General features: G+C 37.2%; 1 protein-coding gene across 1 annotated transcript in view; it reads right to left on the bottom strand.

Moving 5' to 3' along the window:
• Nucleotides 1–11,964, bottom strand: part of thraa (thyroid hormone receptor alpha a) — a 67,486-nt gene extending 55,522 nt beyond the window's left edge. Inside the window, exon 1 of the mRNA XM_073839621.1 lies at nt 11,422–11,964. The gene's annotated coding sequence lies outside the window, so the exon portion shown is untranslated. The remainder of the gene's footprint in view (nt 1–11,421) is intronic.
• Between the last annotated feature and the right edge of the window lie 791 nt (nt 11,965–12,755).

The following is a 12,755-nucleotide window of genomic DNA, read 5'->3' as shown; positions in this document are numbered from 1 at the left end:
AAATAAAGTACATTTATTTCTACATAAAAACACTTTATTTGTTAAATAGATCAAAATTGACTTAATGTTGACTTAAAATTGGCCTAATGTTATTTGGGATGAACTTTTTGGGAACATTTTGAATTACGGTACTGTATACTACTTTAGCAAAACCATATTTATTCAGTAAGAATGCATTAAATCACAGTTCCTACAAAAATATTAAGCAGCAACTGTTTTCAAAACTGGAAGACTGCAGTAATGGCTGCTAAAAAAAATTCAGCTTTGCCATCACAAAACTAATTTTTAAATATATTCAAATAGAAAACTATGGAAGCCTGCTTCCACCACTGAAAAAAAAAAAAAATAATAATAATAATAATTTTCAATGCAAACTCCCAATCAGAATTGTAATACATTAGCAACTTTAATAGGTCAGAACTGCATAATATAAACTCCCAACTGTGAGTTGTAAAGTCAAAATTGGGAGATGTAAACTCAAAAATAGCAAGTTATAAAGTCAGAGAAAAAAGAGTCACAATTGTGAGATACAAACCCACAATTTTGACAATTTTTCAGTTTATCTCGAAATTGTGGCCATTTTTCTCAGAATTGCGAGTTTATATTGTTCATATAGATATAACTCGCAAATATAACTTTATAACATGCAATTGCTAGTTCCAAATCGTGAGATATAACAAGATATAAACTCGCAATACGGAGAACATGTCAGTCTTTTTTTTTCTCCCTCAAAATTGGACTCGATACTGAGAGATTATCTCACAATTCTGAAAAAAAAGTCAGAATTGCAAGTTTATATCTTGAAATTCTGACTTTAGAACTTGCAATTGCACATTTTTATCAAGTAATTCTGAGAAAAACTCAGAAATGTGAGTTTATACCTCGCAATTCTGACTTTATTTCTTGCGATTATTGGTTTATATATCATGTAATTCTGAGGAAAAAAAAGTCAGAATTGTGAGATAAAAATTTACAATAACCTTTTTATTCAATGGCGGAAACAGGCTTCCATAGAAAACAGTTATTTCATTGTTAATAATATTTTACAACATAACTGTTTTACTGTATTTCTGATCCAATCAAAGCAGTTTTGGGACTTTCGCAAACAATTAAAAAATCTTACCGACCACAAACTTTAAAACAGTGCACTGTATGTTTTCATATAACAATAAATTCTTATCTTAAAAGATCAAGGGTGAATTTAATCATTAAATCATATAATAATAACATGCACCACATATGTAAAAATCTGTCTACACTACAACAGAACCTCATTTGTAGTGACCACAAGTATGTTAATATAATCATTAAGACTTGCTGTGATAATAGTTGATGATAGCTGTTCATTAACTCTTGTCTCAAGGTCAGACCTCTGTGGTTTAGGAGGAGACACTCAGTGGCAATTAATGTCCGTGGGACCATATCCATCTGTCACCGATTTCAATTAAAAAATCTAATTAGCAGCAACAACGGTGTCCTGTTGTTTGGTCAACCAAAAATTGCTTAGCGGTGATCAAAGGGTCTTATTCAATACAAAAATATCCATGGATTTGCATGTTACATAATTTACTGCGATGGATCCTACAGTATAAAGAATCCAGGAGAAAATGTGTCTATCACATAGGAACCAATTACAGCTTCACTCACAGATATCAACTAATCCATGGTATAATTGCAGAAGCTTATTTTCTAGCTAACAGCGTGACATGCTAACTAAAAAGAAAAGAACAATAGATTAAAAGGACTAAACAGCAACATGAATGCAGTTCTGTACTTTTCAAAGACAAAAGCCTCAGCATTCAGCACACTGGTTTTGATCAAAACAAAGGATTTTCAGTGAGCAGAAATCAAAATGTGCCAAACTATAAATACCTGCCTGTTCACAATTTGTGATTCAATAAAATATGTGCACAAAATGAAGTGCATGTTTTTTTGTTTTTTGGGGGGTTATGAAGCATATGACCTGTAAAAAAGATCCCATGAGAAAGTTGGGAAGCACTGATCTACTGAAGAGAGAATGTCAACAATATTTGCAATACATTTAAATTAAATGTGAAATTGCAATAGGTACAATAAGATGCACTCTTTAAATTGAAGGCTCCTTATTGGCATCGATGGTTCCATGAAGAACCTTGAACATCCAAATGCAGTAAAGGTTCTTTACAGTTCAAAAAGGTTATTTAGATTTTTAAAATGTTCTTCAAAATGGTTCTTTTAAGAACTGTTCACTAAAAGGTTCTTTAGGGGACCAAAAATGGTTATTCTATGGCATCATCACAAACTGAAGTGAAATTGTCAAGACAATATATCTCTATTAACAGAAGACGGTATAAAACTTTTTTTAATCACCAATATTTAACAGCAACTTTTTAGTTACAGTCAAACTTGTCAGCATGAATATGGAGTCCAATGAATAAAGTTCTGATGACTTGAAAATGTAGGTTTGACAAAAAACCCAACAGGATTTTTCCATTGGCATTTTGAATTATTGCAGATAAAGGGTTCTGCAACCAAAAAAAGCTTATGATTTTTACACATTTTGTTCATCAAGATACATTTTATTCATCATTCATCTTCACAAATGAACACAACGTTTAAGATCTTTGAAACTGAAATGTAATTGCTGTAAGTAAAAAGCTAAATGTAGGCTTGATCACGACATCAACATCACCTCCATCAAGCTACCGACAACTCATTCAATATCTAGTTTGTAAGAGCAAGTAGATGAGTTTACCCGTCGCGAGATGACATTTAATGCCCCCAACCATAAATATGTAGAGATGACACATTCAACGTCAATGCGTCCGCCATCTTGAAATGGCCAGTGTGTTGTCACAGAAATGAGTCAATGAGTCTTCCAAGATGCCACATTGCACACCATCTGGTTGTAAAAACCACTGAAGAAATGGGAAAACCTTTCACAGATGAGAATATGTTCTTTTGTTTTTTTATATCTATTAACTCAATATTGCAAGTTTTAAAATGATGCTAACTTTTTAATATCAGGTTATTGAGGTAGTTTAGCATAATGTTGAGCCTGTCTCAGATAAAACAACCCAGCTGCTGAGTTACAGTCAGATCGTGGGCTTTTTGCATCTTCTACAGGATCTACAGCAGTTCTCGGGTGCCACCGACCATGGGTGTTCCTGCAGAATAATAATGTTTATCTTTTGAATATTGCTGTTGCTCTATAATTCTGTGTGTGAGCCCAATTTTATGACAGCAATATAATACTTTTTTTAAACAATAGTTGATTTAAATAAAACAACACAGCATGTCGGGTAAAAACATTTAACCCAAAATAACCCAGCAGGTGTTCTGTCAAATATTTACCCAGCTCTGGGTTGCTGTAATGTGTCGTGTAGACGAGATGATCGACAAAATACAAACAGAAATAGGAATTTAATAGAAATCTTCAAGAAGTACAAGGCAGGAACAGGCAGGAACTCAGACAACTTTGGCACACACAACATCAACATAACATCAAGGACCGACAGGGAACTGAACTCAAAGACAGACTCTTAAAGACAAACTAATCATTAAACACAGGTGATGGGAATAATCAAAGACAGATGCAGGGAATAACAATAACGAGGGTTAAACCAAATTATAACAAAATGACAGGGGGAGACCAAATGAACAGACAAGAATGTAACATTACGCCCCCCTCCGGAAAGGCGCGTCCTCGCGCCGTAGAAAAACAAAACAGACAAGAGGGGCGGAAAACCAGAAAAACAGAGTCAATGAGGGAGGGGGCTTCAGCGGAGGACGCAATCGAAGGAGGGGGACCAAAACAAAAGTCCAAGGGGCAAAAAAGACAGTCAAAGGGGGCAACGACGGTGGGAGGAGCCAGGGAGGAAACAGGAGGGACCTGAAGCTGGAGAGACTAAGCAGGACCCAGATTGCAGCCAGGATGACGGCCCACGGTGGAGCCAACGGAGGGAGGAGCCATGGTGGAGGAAGGACCGCCGACTCCAGGGGACCGTCCGACAGAGGCGGAGCAGCTGGTGAAGGAACCCGAGGCGGAGATGGAGAGCCGAGGGACCAGGGCGACACCGCGGAACCGGAGGGCCAAGGTGGAACTTGAGGCTCTGATGACCGAGGCGGAGGTGGAGTTCCGGAGGTCCACAGTGGAGCCGGAGCGACAGAGGACAAAGGCGGCGCTGAAGGGAAGGAGGAGCCTGACAGAGCCGGAGGGACAGAGGGATGAGGCGAAGCCAGAGGAGTGGAGTCCCGAGGCGGCGGATGGTCGACGACTGACCAAGGCGGAGCCGGAGGGACGATGGAGCCCGGTGGAGCTGGTGGGCCGATGGGGGACGGTGGAGCTGAGGGCGTACAGAGCCGTGCTGGAACCGCAGGGTTGGAGGGCCGAGGTGGAGATCTGGGCTGTGAGGTAGGCATGGGCCGGTATAAGATTCTGACGGTATGATAACCTTGGATAAAAATATCACGGTTTCACGGTATTACTGTATTGTAATCACTGCTCTACAATGTTACATTTAAATGTCTGGGTAAAAAAAACAACCTTTTTTTCCCCAAACGGATTACAGTATATTTTATTTTAGGAAACATATAGAACATTTTGTAACATGGAACAGAAGGCAAAATAATTAAAATAAATAATTGAATCTTCTTAATTAAATTAAATTGCAGTCACTTGTGTTAAAGGTGCCCCGTGTAATATTTAAGATGATCTCTAGACAGTGGTGCAATAACTATGTTTTCAGGGGTGCATAAAGACCTTAATTAACCATTATGTTTTCATTAACATAGAATCAGCTTGCGAAAAAAACACTGACACAATGATGAACAAGTAATATTCACAATAACATAGTTTTATTGAATGATAAAGTTAATATAATTCCTTAAATTACATTTTAAAAGAAATCTCACTATTCGTTGCTGTCAAAAAAAAAGGTGAGATTTAAATCCTGTATCGGCTTCCGTAGTTCTGTAAAGGGAGGGGTGAGCGGTACTCTGCTGCAATTCACAATCTCGCCGCTAGATGCCACAAAACCTACACACTGCACCTTTAACGTGACAGAAGGCTTAAAAGCAAAGACGTGATTTCACTTTAACTTAATTGTTGTGCTAAAGTTCACAGAAACGTAAAATTAGTACATATAGTCTGCTATTCCCCACTCTGTGTTGTGGGGGTTCACCTCCTTTGGCCGTCCTGAACTTATATTACTGCTGAATCTCACTGACTGTGGATCACGTGCACAAACACAGACACGCGCCTGAGCACTAACCGGTGGGGGAGGGGCTGCATTGTTTTCTCTGCAGGGACGCACACACACAACCTAGTAGGGAGTCCTGCGCTTTCACTTTGACACAGAAAATGCGCATATCGTAGGAACGGTATAACTTTTTTTGTTTCCGGTTTTGAAACCGTGACTTTTTCAAACCGCGGTAAACCTTGAAACCGGTTATCATCCCATGCCTACTGTGAGGCTGGAGGCGGAGCTGAGGGATCCTCCAGCCATGCCACCGATGTTAACTGGCAGCCCTGCGGCGAGCCCTGGTCAGCCGGAGAGGACTCTGGCTCTGTTGCTCGCGGCTCTAGTCCCTCATCCGCGGTGTGCTCGGGTTCATGCTCTGCATGTCGGGGTGATGGTTGGCTGCTCTCTGGGTCATGAGTGGGGCTGACGTCCTCCTCGACGAAGCCGACAGTCCAGGAAGATCCACAGGACGCCAGCACCCACTCGATGTATTCAGCGAGGCTCTCTCAAGGACCCTCCCCGGACAGCTGCGCCTTGATGGTGTTGTTTAGTCCATTACGAAAGAAAGTGCACAAGCAGCTGTCTGGGTAGTGTGTTGATGGGGCTAGGAACACAAAGTCTCTGGTGTGGTCCTCGAGAGAGCGGTTCCCCTGCTTCAGGAGGATGATGAAGACATTGGGGTCATCCATGATGAAAAAATTACAAAAAAAATAAACACTGAGACAAAAAAAAAAAACGGAAAAGAAACGCAGGGAAAACTAGCTGTAAACTGTATTTGGTCGGTCCTACTGTAATGTGTCGTGTAGACGAGACGAGACGATCGACAAAACACAAACAAATAGGAATTTAATAGAAATCTTCAAGAAGTACAAGGCAGGAACAGGCAGGAACTCAGACAACTTTGGCACACACGACATCAACATAACATCAAGGACCGACAGGGAACTGAACTCAAAGACAGACTCTTAAAGACAAACTAATCATTAAACACAGGTGACGGGAATAATCAAAGACAGGTGCAGGGAATAACAATAACAAGGGTTAAACCAAATTATAACAAAATGACAGGGGGAGACCAAATGAACAGACAAGAATGTAACAGTTGCCAAATAACCCAAGTTGGCTAGTTTTGAACACAGCATGTTTTAAAGTGTATGGATGCAGACACACAGTCAACTTGCTAGAGTGCACCGGCTTTGATCATTCAAATATGGTGGATGGCTTACATAAACATGCCCACAGAAACGGACACTAATGAGGCATCTATGTATCTATGTCCCTGACGCCCTCTGTAGTCCCATTTAGCACTTGTAAGCAACCTTTTTTTTTCAGTAAACATTTAAACAAAAAAAATGGGTGTATTAATGTATTTTATGTTACAGAATATACTGTGAAAATAACTTGAGCTTGTGGTAACCACAGACCTTACTTCAGGCATTTAACCAAAAACCCATTCAAAAAACCCATTGCCTTCAGGACAGTGGAACTAGAACTGCTAAAAAGGTTTTTTTTAAAGAAAAATATGTCATTCCATCCAGTCACTAAAATGTTAATAATAAAATAAAGCAAAATACATGCAGACAAATCTATTCAAAAATCTGACTTCTAAATTAAAAGAAGGTTCTTCAAAAGAAGAAGTCTAACACATGAAACCATATGAAATTGTGGGTAGCACTTTACAATAAGGTTCATCAGTTAACATTAGTAAACATGAACTAAGAATGAACAATACTTCTGCTGCTTTATTAATCTTAGTTCGTGTTCATTTCACTCAGACAGGTATGTTCTGTGCAGTTGTTTTGATAGAGGGAAATAAGATACAGCTCTAACTTAAACATTATTTCTTCTTCAGACACTGTTCTTTAAATAAAATGAATTTCAACATTATTTTTTCTTTGGATATTCCTCTTTAAAAGAAAAGAATATCGTATTATTTTCAAACTGACCACATTTGGGTTTTGGCCACTGAAAAAGTGTACATTTTAACAATTTACTCCTGGAGCCATATTGAAATTTCAATATCTCTGGAACCGAATCTCGTGGGGCATTAAAAATAAAGATGCCAAAAAGAAAAGTTTGTCAAGTCCCACTATCTAAAATGGAAGTTTAATATCTATAATACTTCTTGAATTACATGCATGCAAACTTTGGAGAAAACTTGAAAAGTGCTGTTTCCCCATTTTTGAATGCTCACCATTGGCACATAATGCAAAAAAGATTGCTAAAGTCAGCAGATTTTACTAATAGCACTACCAATCTCAGTGTAAAAATAAGATAATGATGCTGCCATCTTTCTAAAGTCATTTTTACTCCCTTGACTTTAAATCTAAGGTGAAAATTGCCATTTTAAACTCCCTCTACAAAATAAGTGGATTACTCAGTAAATATTCATCAATGACATTTAATATTTTGGCTTTCATCACTATATATGTCAATCTTTCTTCAGAAAAAAATATTAGCAAAATAAAACATTTAAGCCGGGGACCTCTGGTTGATTTGACACCGAATTACCCTAATGCATTATTAAAATCACAAGTTGTGTTTGTTGACATTAGTTAATGCACTGTGAATTAACATGAACAAACAATGAAAGACTATATTTTTATTAACATTAACAAAGATTAATAAATACTGTAATAAATGCATTGTTCATTGTTTGTTCATGTTAGTTACTACGTTAACAAATGGCACCTTATTATATAACTGAACTGCATAACTGGACTTTATATCAGTATATTTGTTGTGATTATTTTTTCCAGACCACTACAATACCTGACAGGTTCAGGCATTGTATGTTTCTGTTGTTGTAATCCAGGTTCTAAATTACATGCTTCAGGCACGTACAGAAATGACTGATAAGCTATAAACGTTCACGAAGCTAAATCCGTCCAGTCTAAATCCGCTCCATAAAGAACGCTAAAAATAAAGCACTGTAAATAGCACACAAACTGGGCACCATTTTGTCTCGTAAGCGCCAACGACTGTTTTAAAACACGCCACAGAATCGCTGAACATGGACGAATAACTCATCTGTACATTCTGTTCAGACAGTACAAGAGCGAGAAGCAGGCAGAGGCAGTTCCCTCATATGACCCGCTGCGCGCTCCCGCGACGGCCGTCTGACGTCAACATATAATGAATGCAGATCGGGACGTCAGCGCTTGTTATGCAACTGAACTATTTAACTTCCCCGCTCGGTTCTGATAAGCGCACATTGGCGATTCACCCCCAAATGCAGGACACGACGTGTTGGGTCACATCGGCCCAAGAGTGCTTCCCTACTCGCAAATAGTGTCCTCAGTGTCTGAAGCAGAAACCTGAGGAAGACTGGAGCTGACGGACTATTTATCGCATATGCTCCACTGTCTAGGTTCTTTAAGGACGCGCGTTCCCATCGTGCTTTGAATTATTTAGCCCCTCACGACCAAGATCAGCTCGTATGCTCTTATTCAATCCCGTGTTGCATCCGCTATGGCTGCCACGATTAGGAAACTTTGGCTGACGATTAAATTGTCACAGATCGTTTCGTTTAACGGTTTAATTATGTCACGTTCACTGTATGATTGACATAACACCATAAGAAGTCGTCATTTATTTACATGACACTGGAAAATACCATATTAAAATATAGCCTAATTAAAACTTTTTTTAAAGTATTTCACAGGGTAGAATGAATAATATTATTTTTAAATATTATTATATTTACAAATGTTCCAAATAATTTCTCTTTTGGGTCCACTTTGCACTTTACACTGATGTTTTTTTTTTTTATAACCGGCCCATCTGAATACTATAGCAATATAATACTAATTAGCATTACTTCTATTATTTGTTGTTGTTAACATTATGCAATAGTAAAATACAGTCAAACCAAAATGTATTCAGACACCTTCAAAATTTCTCAGATTATCACAGTTTATTTGTGATAGTTTAGAAAATGGTAATAAAACATGACAAGAACTCAAACAAGAGTTAAACAGTGTCAGAACTAATTCATCTTGATAATTATAGAAAACTTTGATAGAAAGGTATGTAACAAAACAGTCAGGTCAAAGTGTCAAAACAAATTTTTGGTCCCAAATCTTTTATTAATTTTACTGGTAGTCCATTGTATGACGACTTTGTGGGTATAATATGTCACAGTTTACTTTATTTTGCTATCCTCACTTACATAAATTAACTATAGTGCCCTGCACCCACTAGTAAAAAAATATAAAAAATATATATCTGATGTCTGAATAATTTTTTGGTTTGAGTGTGTTTCCTTTTTTTAATGTTTTGACCATGTGATGTTTAATCAAAATCTCATAACTGAACCTTCCAGTGAAAATTACAGACTTCTCTGATCATTTAGTTCACAGTACGAACATCTAGAAACCAAAAGCAAAGCATCACGATCACTGTTAAGCCCCATTCACAAAGACAGCAATTAAATCACTGGAGGTCGCAGGTGGTTTATTGTTGGTTTCCAATAGGCTTTCATACTCTGCCTACTTGGCTTGAAGTTGGAGCAGATGCCTCATGTGTCTAAAGTTCAACAACTCTCATTGCAAGTGAATAACATCTGGACACCTCTTCAGTGTGAACGGGACTTGAGTGTGGCACCAAACGCTGCAGAACATCTTTACACAATAAGTGAGTTTTGTTCAGGTTTGGTCACATAATGCACTACTCCGTTGGAAAAAGAAACATAAAAATATTTCATGTTTAATTTTTCTTCAATTCACATTAAAAAATTCCCTCTATTGTATGGCAATGAATGAATGCATAACTGGAATTACAATTAGATTAATCAACAGATGATTATGTAATAACTGCAACCGGCCTGTAGAGGCTTAGCAACAATATCCTGCTAATAGAGGGTTTGCACTTACATCACGATTTGGTCAGTTACCTGGATGTGTGTCCATACTGAGATACTCGGATGTAAACAACTACATGAATTGCATGGTTAATATACTACTGAATACGTTGTTCTGCTAATTTATGCTGCCTAAACCATGGAAATACCATGTGGAAGCTGCTAAATCAATAGAAAAGAACTTAGTAAGTAGGAAAGGGTGCAATATTTTGACAAACTAAAGATAATAGGTGGTAAAGATAGGTATGAGCAGTATTCATTAAGATATCAGCCTAGTATTTCACCTACCTGACTGGAAACGATAAGAACAAACACAAATTTTGTTAAGATTCTTGCCAACCAACATGACAACAACTGACCATTTTAGCAGCAATAATCCGCAAAATATGTGAGTTTCATTGGTTTAGAGGCAGTGTTTACGTTCTGAGCCGCCAATATGACCAACTGATGATGGGCTGTAAAAACACTCTATTAGTAATTTGTAATTTAGAGTTTATTTGACTTTGTGATATCATCTGTAGCTTTATAACTGCTTTAGATGTGTATCTTTGCACATTAAACTGAGTGCCCTTCAAAGGGGCCTATAAAAGTAAGACTTACAAAACTGCACTGAAAAATGATGAACCTGTGTCAAGGTGAAATGACTGACTTATTCCTGGACACCCACGAATAAACCACAAACACCCGTCAAAAGGTAAAAAGCCCACCTACATATACAAATAAAATTAGTTAAACCAAGGACAAGTCATTCAGCATGCACCTCAAGTACACTGCTCTACTTGATTCTGATTGGTCAATCGCTGCAGGGTCAAATATTTCTGAAAAATGACAGTATAATTGCCCACACAGCTGTTGCTCCTTCTACAAGTAAATTAATAAAACCAATCAAATCATATACATATATATATATACAAACCTCTTTAGGGTGATACAAACTCAAAACTCTTAACTGTAACCGAAACTGAACATTCTCTCTTTACGAATGACTTAGCCTAGTAAATGTTTCTACATGACACTAGAGGTGGTGAACAAGTCGTTCGCCTCATCTCGGGTGCATTTAACAGTACATTTTATACCGGTTATACACTCTTTACACGAGCCACAAGCACGGGAACTAAGTTAACTAGTCTTTCGCTGTGTATGCTAACCCGAACTTGGTAAGTAGCCCTCACTTGGTGTCCTCTTATGCCTCTCACAAAGTGCAGAGCTTCAAAACATGCGCAGCAGCGCGATGACGGCGCAGATGTTTTATAGCTCTGCGCTTTGGCGCGCACCATAAGTGGACACCTCTGAAGTGAGAAGCTCAACACGACAGCTGACCGCAGGACAATTACTCACCCCACTTCCTTATGAAGAAAGACAAACTGCTTCCAAAACCCGAAATGGTCCACCGAAGTCCCGGCAGGCTTCTTAACGAGCGGTCTTCGTCGCGAATCGGCTTTCGGCGGGTTGCGATACCCTTCCAAACCCCTAAGAACTAGTTAAAATAATAGCCTGTATTCGAAATATATCCACTTAGAAGCAGTTAGTACGTAATTTGTTTGACTATGTGTAAAAAAACGATTAGGTTTCGGCTGCCACAACAGGAAAATGCACGAGCTTTACTATAGTCGCTCCACCCCCTTTACGGTAAGGACGAGCTGATGGTATAGAAGTATGTGATTATATCAAATGCTGCTCTCTACAGGTTCACAGCAGCTTAAACCTTTTAACCCTGTGTGAGATGGATGACCCTGTGTGTGAAAGCACTTCCTGAGACAGCTGTTTGGTTGCCAGTGCCCACACATCTATACATCTAGAGGACATTGAATTGTTGTGATCTTGAACATGATAATTCAAACCCCTTTTTACTGTAGGAAATGCAATACAATTCGACTATGCATTACATTACATTACATTCCCATCTCTGGTGAGCAAATGATCATTTTGATTTAATATATTTATTGTGTAGGTCAATGACATAAAGCTTTTTTTAAATTATAATAAGTAAATAAATAAATAAATGGTTATTCAAAAATATAGTGAAAATGCAATTTTTATATATATAATCTCTCTCTATCTCTAATATATATATATATATATATATATATATATATATATATATATATATATATGTATATGTATGTATGTAATGTATTAAAAATTGCTATCGGTTGCTGCGTATTGGTCACTATTGGAAAGTTCTTCTTATTTCTTTAAAAATAATTAAATATATTCATATTTAAGAACAGCCCAGTCAGTGTGGTTTAACCAACATTTCTGAAGCTGATACAGATACTACATTGCTTTATATGATTAAATTATATATGAAATATATGTAAAATAAATACATGATTAAATATTAGATAATCTCTATTAAATGCAACATTTTGTTTTGTATATATATATATATATATATATATATATATATATATATATATATATATATATATATATATAATCATCCAGTACATAACCATATACATAACCTGAATACAAAGATTACATTTTTAAGCACAAATGTCATTTAATTCAAGTTTTATAATATTTCTCATTCAATCAGAAACTATTTTGAAACCTTTTTTAAGATTTACGCAACTTAATTAATAGTAGAATTCCATTTAAAAAATAATTGAACAACTCTTAATTAATGATTCATTTCAATTTGATGGAATTTTACTAATAATTAAATT

This window comes from Garra rufa, chromosome 1 (genome assembly GCF_049309525.1).
Source record: "Garra rufa chromosome 1, GarRuf1.0, whole genome shotgun sequence".
In the NCBI taxonomy this organism is placed as follows: Eukaryota; Metazoa; Chordata; class Actinopteri; order Cypriniformes; family Cyprinidae; genus Garra; species Garra rufa.
Note: the sequence above shows the minus strand (reverse complement) of the source record. Positions and strands in the feature narration are given on the sequence as shown.